The sequence below is a fragment of the Neodiprion fabricii genome, chromosome 4 (assembly GCF_021155785.1).
Source record: "Neodiprion fabricii isolate iyNeoFabr1 chromosome 4, iyNeoFabr1.1, whole genome shotgun sequence".
Classification (NCBI taxonomy): Eukaryota; Metazoa; Arthropoda; class Insecta; order Hymenoptera; family Diprionidae; genus Neodiprion; species Neodiprion fabricii.
Genome location: NC_060242.1, coordinates 19,996,589 through 20,003,573, shown reverse-complemented (window position 1 = coordinate 20,003,573; position 6,985 = coordinate 19,996,589).

Below are 6,985 nucleotides of genomic sequence, written 5' to 3'. Positions count from 1 at the left end.
CGAAGTGTGCGTGCGCATCGCTGCGACCGAAGCGGTATAGAAGCCTCCTGACGCCGGTGGCGCCCTCGTCTCATCGTTACGATATGCGTGCGCATACATATACATGCATGTACTCCTTTTACTCAACCGGCGACGAGCTGCTCTCTGTTACAAAACGATATACAATGGGAAGTTACCGTTGCCCCTTTTTAGATCATCCAGGTTACACCGCATCGGCGATCCGCTTCTGTGTTGGTGTATCCACTGAAGAAATTTTAGAAATAGGTGGCTCACATCGCTCACCTTATACCTCTATATATTCTGACCTGCACACGTTACGGATTAAAATCTTAACGGAGGAATTATTTCAGCTTTTTGTAGAAAAAAAAAATAAATAAATAAATAAAAATAACTAATAAAAATAATCATTTCACTCGTTTCGTTCTAATGTTTCTTACTGTACATTTCTTCGGGAATATTCTTAAATTGATTCTATTTCTCATACGAATCGCCGAGTGCACTGGAAATAGTCAATCTTATATATACGTTTTCTATTCAATTGATAAGTAATGCGCGATAGTTCGGTTTGAAAAGATACGATTCTTACCAAGACTGTACGGACAAGGTGGCTGAAGAAATTGATATAAAATTAACAATATTCGCCTCATTAGCTGCGGCGATTGAGCGCCAAATTTTTTTTCCCCAAATACCGTAACTGAAACGCGAAGTGTGTAATTGTAGCGTGGAGGGAAAAAAAGGAAAGGAAAAAAAGTGCGCTTACTTTTGTACGGATACTTTTCTTTTTCTCATCCCCTCTCCTTCTGTCGAAAAAACGACCGCGTACCTAAATTCGTTTCGCAAATATCCGTTCTACCGCAACTTGCGTTCCTTCAAACTCGTAGGTTTATGGCCCGCATTGATTCCGTTAGTTGAACGAAAGCCTCTGTATATGTTCCAGAAATCCCGTAACGACGAACCGCCGCCTTTTGACCAGGTTATTTTTAGCCAGACTGCAGCGTTTCCCTATGACGAGAGAATTTAGCACGAGGCGGCAACCGATCAACCAGTATTTGGAAGTCGAAACAAAAATTTGAAATTTATCGACCTCGCAAACTGTTTTCAGGAATCGGAATTCCAATATCTTTTGAATGATATAACGGTAAGAATTGATCGGTAGTTGTAAAATAAATTAGGGGAGTTTAATGTTTCACAATTCCTAAGATCTTAGGTTTTCATATTTCTCGTTATTTATACTTTCATGAAGGTCAATAATATTTTACATTCCTGAAATGTCAAATTGGCCATGGCTGGATTCGGTTTGCAAAGTTTTCTTAGCCATGAAATTCTTTGATTGTTACAGACAATGAAAATCTCAAGTATAACCTTTTAAACAATTAGGGAGATTTATGACTGCAGAAAGTCATGAATTTACTGGAAATTTCGGTTTACAGTAAGTTATACAGGTGGTTATTTTAGTCAAAACCTGTTCACCGAGTCTGATCCCCAGTGAAAATTATGAATTTACGATACCGGTAATTCGCCTTTTGTTGTAGGTATACCTCGAGTAAACAGCTACCACGAGGGTTTCGGGTTAACGGACCGAAGATTTATACGCTTTTCAAACCTGGTCATAAACCGCTGGATAGGACAAGAAAGGAAGGGAAAGGAAAGGTAAAACCAGGGCTTGCTGTTCTTTTCTCTGGTAATAGGTGAAGCCTAACAGTCGCAGAATTTGTAGGGTCGTTCGTGTCTATTTTACTATACTGTGAAAAGGGAAAAGAAAGAAAAATGAATTGATAAATAGATAAAACCTTAAGCCAATGAAATAACCGTTGAATCAACGTTTCATTCAATAACACGAATGCAAATCGAGAGAAGCTCAAATTAACTCGATGAATTAATTTAGAATAAAATTTCAATCAATTCAAGTCCACGAAGTAATTTCGATTTGAATCAGCCTGGTTTTTTCTTGCCTCGAATTCTTTAGCTTGCCTAATATGCTTGATTAAATACAAGATAAGTTTGATTCATTAAAAAGTTTATGATTCGAGGTATGATGATTAATTTAAGAAACTATGGATTCGGAATGAAAATAAATTAGCGATATATAGTCGCCTAAAATTAGATGTACCTCATATAAAAATTGAAGACCTAATGATTCAACAAAATTTTTAGTTGTTCAGCGAAAATGCCTCATCAATTATGATTTCGAAATTCCATGACTCTTTTCCTTTTCCTAGTCATAAGTATAATCGCTTTTCTTTAGACCGAAGTGAAAAAGGGTACTGACATTGATGATATTGACTCAAGAATAATCCGAGATGCAAAATTAAATCATACAAAATTTCAGGTATAAGACATTACGTTTTATTCACTACATGAAATTCCGTGACTTTTTGACATCCAACAAAAATCCTTGACATTTAATGATTTCGCTTAAGGAAGTTACAACGTGACTGACTCACTCCATGAAAATAAAAACATTGAAAAATTAGTTAGAAACTGGTATTGACATTTCAATTTTTGCGTATCTCAAGTCTTACAGACTAATATATTCATCTCCTCTTTCGGTGATAATTTCAAAGTAAAAATTCTATTCAAAATGTGACGATTGCACTGATCTCTATTTTCGAAGGCTCCAAGGCGTCAATTATTTTGTTTTCTTCCAGTGTATCGCATCAAATTTAGTCACTAATTGTTTCGTACGGTTGGTCGAGTAATTACAGAATAACGATTTAAATAAATTTCGTAAAAGTCGACCAGTTGCTTTTCGTACAAATTTGAGTGGGAAGCTTGTGTTATTTCCCCTGTACACTGAGAAAGATTTCATTTGTTACAGTAACTCGAAAAATTCAGTAAAACAGGTATCGTTAAAAAAACAGTTTGAATATTTTCGGAATTACGAAAAACGAGGTACGCCTAACCATTTTGCGCTATTGTCGATCCTTTTTTGGTAATTGCAACGAAAAATCAATTTGTTAGGTTTACTCAAATTTTTTTTAGCTAAACAAGGCTTCAACATCAATTTATTGTTGCACAAGCATTAAATTTTCGCAATGAGAATCGTAATGAGAAAGAACAGTAACGTATACCAGACTTTCCGGTAACAATTAAAAAACTAATTTTCATTTTCTACCTAGAACTACATTTTTCAATTGTGGTAAGAAATGAAAATAGTCAAAGACCGAGCGGTAACCGTAACTAAAAATTTCTCTCAGTGTATAATTTCCCCCATCTTCTCCTCGTTCGCGATTGTCAATAATTTTTTCAAATCCTTCAAATTAGGAGGGAATCCTCCTGTTCCGTGGCTAATGTGTAATACAGCTACTCGTTTCGCATTCTCTCGTTGTGCATAGGCGCAAAAGTTCATCGTCCAAAACACGCAGGCATAACCGATCGGTATCGAGGACGACATACGAGGCAGTGCAAGTGAGCGGACGAGTCCCCCCCCCCCCCCCCCTCTTTTACGGCTACTACTGCATGTGTATATATGCATACACGCATGCACGTACATACTATACGACTTTGGATTCTCCCGAGCCCTTGAACGATAAGCCTAAGTCGGTCACGGGTGAGAATGACGTCACGGTCGTGGACTCGGGTCTGTCCCCTTTGACGAAGCTGCGTTGGCATGACCGCGATGTAGCGCGCGAGGGGATCGACCCCGGGTTCTTATGACGTAACGATGAGAATCCTCCTCCTTCCCCCTCCCCTAATTTCGGTACGGCACTCGCAAGTGTAGTGGCGAAATGCGAAATATTCGCAACGTGAAACGGAGCTGTGGAAATTAATTTAAAACGAATCGAATGTATCGCGATGTTTGAATTTTTACAAAAGTTTTTGTATAAGGAGGATTTCACACAGCTTCGCTCGATATGACGACGAAGTTTTCGAAAATACGAAACAAAGTTTAATGAAAAATGCTGATTGATTAGTTTTAAGAGGGATTTTCGAGGAGTCTGCGTGTATATCTAAAATCATTGTGCCACGTTCGAAGAAGCTACTTGATTGGAGACATCTTTTCGTCTGCTTAGATTGAATTTTTATTTCTTTTATTTTTAACCGAATGAATTGGAAGAGCAAGACACTTCGCAGATGACGAAGCCTTTTATCAACTACATCACGAGATAGTCCTACATTTTATCAGTTTAGTCCTTATATTTTCCAGAAGACCTGTTTGAAATTAAAAAAATATAAAATACTGGAATTATAAATAAGTTTGTATATCGATAAATGGTTTCAAATCATTTATAAATTTTTAAAAATCTCATCACAGATTCGCTCAATTCCTCTCTATGATAGCTCATTTTATTCCACACCCTGTTTCTTGTAAATTCATTGAAATAATTTTTATTATCATGCTGGCATCGTTAAATAATCAGTTTGATAACGCTACACCGATACTGATTATGATTAACAAAACTACAGTAAATATTGAATTTGACTTTGAGAAAAAAAAAAGAAAATGTGCTTCGGTAAATTTGCAAAAATATAGGCTTCTGAAGATAAAAAGACATCGTCGAGTAAAATCTAATGATTCTATTGGGGTTTTAGTAATTTTTGATAGATTTGAAATGAAGCATTTATGTCTGAGCTTCTGTTTATAAATCCGGCATTTTCTATTTTACTATTTTGAAAGAAATATTTGGAACTCAGGAATATAATAATTTAACTCTTCGTGGATCCCGTTTTTTTACTGCTTTCGCGAAATCCCTGGGTTTGTTATGTCCCGTTTGTTTTTCTTGTCATAGACTTTTTAAAATCTGAAAAAATTCATGGATAATTCCTAGGGTCTCTGCTGCATGCTCCAACCGTTTTTAGAATCAAATGTATTAGGATTTTTGCAATAATAGTCGGAATTTACACAATAATTGGCAAAAAAATTGAAATCCGTTAAAAAAATTTATATCTGCAGTAAATAAATATTAAGTAAAAATACTGTATGGTTTTAAAACTTCAGACAAAGACGTTTCACCTTCGAGGAAAATCTAGTCTTATTTGCCACGGCTCAAAAATGTGTATTTATTTGAAAATTTGAAGATGGGGTAATCTTTATCGGCATCCTGACTCTCGGAAATATACTCTTCAACTTCCATCCCGTCCTCTTCACTTTTAGAAGCCTTACCAAAGTTTTGAGGCTCTAGTTCACGTAAATAATAACGTACTTCCTTTGCGCTCCTTTCTGCCGTACCTTACATTTCGAAGTAAATGTTCATAAATGACACCGTATTTATATAAGTAAGTCGAGATATCTTCATATTATTGCAACAGACTTGAAAGTAGTCCAAAAAATGGAACGAATAAAATTTACTTACTGCTGCAAAACACTAACGCCGCCGAACTCCTGAGTCTTTCAGGGCACACAATCAATTTGCACTCTCTACTATTTACCAACAAATTACCGGACTTGGTCGTTTCTTGGCTTTTGAGTCCCCACTACCGATAAATTTTTTTAATGAGGGGTGCCAGGTTTCGCTCTTCCTGCGATTCGAAGATGTTTTAGGAGAAAATTTGGGTTGTGCCTCAAACGATACAGGGATACCGTGGGGGCTTAAATGTACTATTTCGTAATAAAATCCGCTTGGAAAAATTTTCAAACATTTTTTCTGCAGTATTCAAAATAAGAGGCGAGAAGCTTTGACTTGATGATAAAAAAAAGAAAGTCCGTAAAACAGTTTTTTACGATATTTTTCATCACCATGAAAAGGGAAGAGTCGTTTGGTCTGTTCGACAAACCTCCACCATGATTTCAAAAATGGCTGAGGGAAAAATTTGAAACTGATAGGACTTGGCAGTCAAATGAAAAAGTTTTTAAAAAACAAAAACCTGGAGAACAAAACACTAATAAAATTTTTGTAAAATAAATATACGAACTGGGAAAAACATAATTGTTTATTTGAAAAAGTAATAAGGAGGACGAAGTATAGGTTTATCGGTACAAGATTGAAAATCGATTTATTTTCGGTCGAACCGGAAGTTCAAATTGAACTGGACGTGGCAATTTTTTATGCCCATTATTTAATTGTAAAATTCAGTAAGTTTAAAAATTTTTCATCGAGCCGTTTCCGAAATCACCGCGGGAGTTTGTTCAGACCGACAGATTGACATTTTCGACAAATCCATGTTTCGGATTCTAGAAATTAAAAAAAGTAATTTTCGACCGAAACCAATAACTTTCTTATATCACCAAAGGTAATGAAAAGTAATAAAATTCCGTTAGTAATACCGAAGATACGATTCGATTTGATTCGACCACTCTTCGCGCACTCTTAAAATAAGGTACGGATATATTTTTTTTTTTTGTGAAAATACGTTTTGGTTCCCGAATCAGATCAAAATTTTGATAAATTTGTGGTAATCAGAACTACTCGGAGTTCTTCTACTAACTAAGTACTTCAGCTGTACTGTTGCCGTTATTCTCTTGTAGAAAAAAAAAAGAGAGAAACAATAAACGATGAAACGAAAATTTAAATTAATAATTATGGTGCATCTGTAGTCAAACGTGCTGAATTCTATTAAATTAAATTCTCAAAACTCATTAAAAAAACAAATTTTAATCATTATGTTCAATGAGTAATGCCCAATTATTGACAATTCGTGGGGGATCAAATTATCGGCGCGGTTTTTAAATCTTAAAATCGTATTCGAATTCGATGACTAACAACGTACACCACTCGTTTCGTTACTTAACCCTTTCGGTCATAGTGGGACCGCTACGGTCCCACCTTTTAAAAAATCACCTCAGAGCTCTAGTATTGAACCAAGGCCTCTGAAAATACGTATCTAGGGGTTTTTTGAGTCGCTGATCACGAATATGAGGTCAGATTTTGAAAATTAAAAATGGTGGATCCGCTATAGTCGATCCAATTGTGCAATGTGACAATAAAAATTTCAATCACGTAAAATCTTACTTTATCAGGAATATTCATTCAAATATACATTAGAAATAAATAATTTCACTCAATTTGAGATGAAATTTGAGATAATTAAAGTCCGTGGTTCCTTA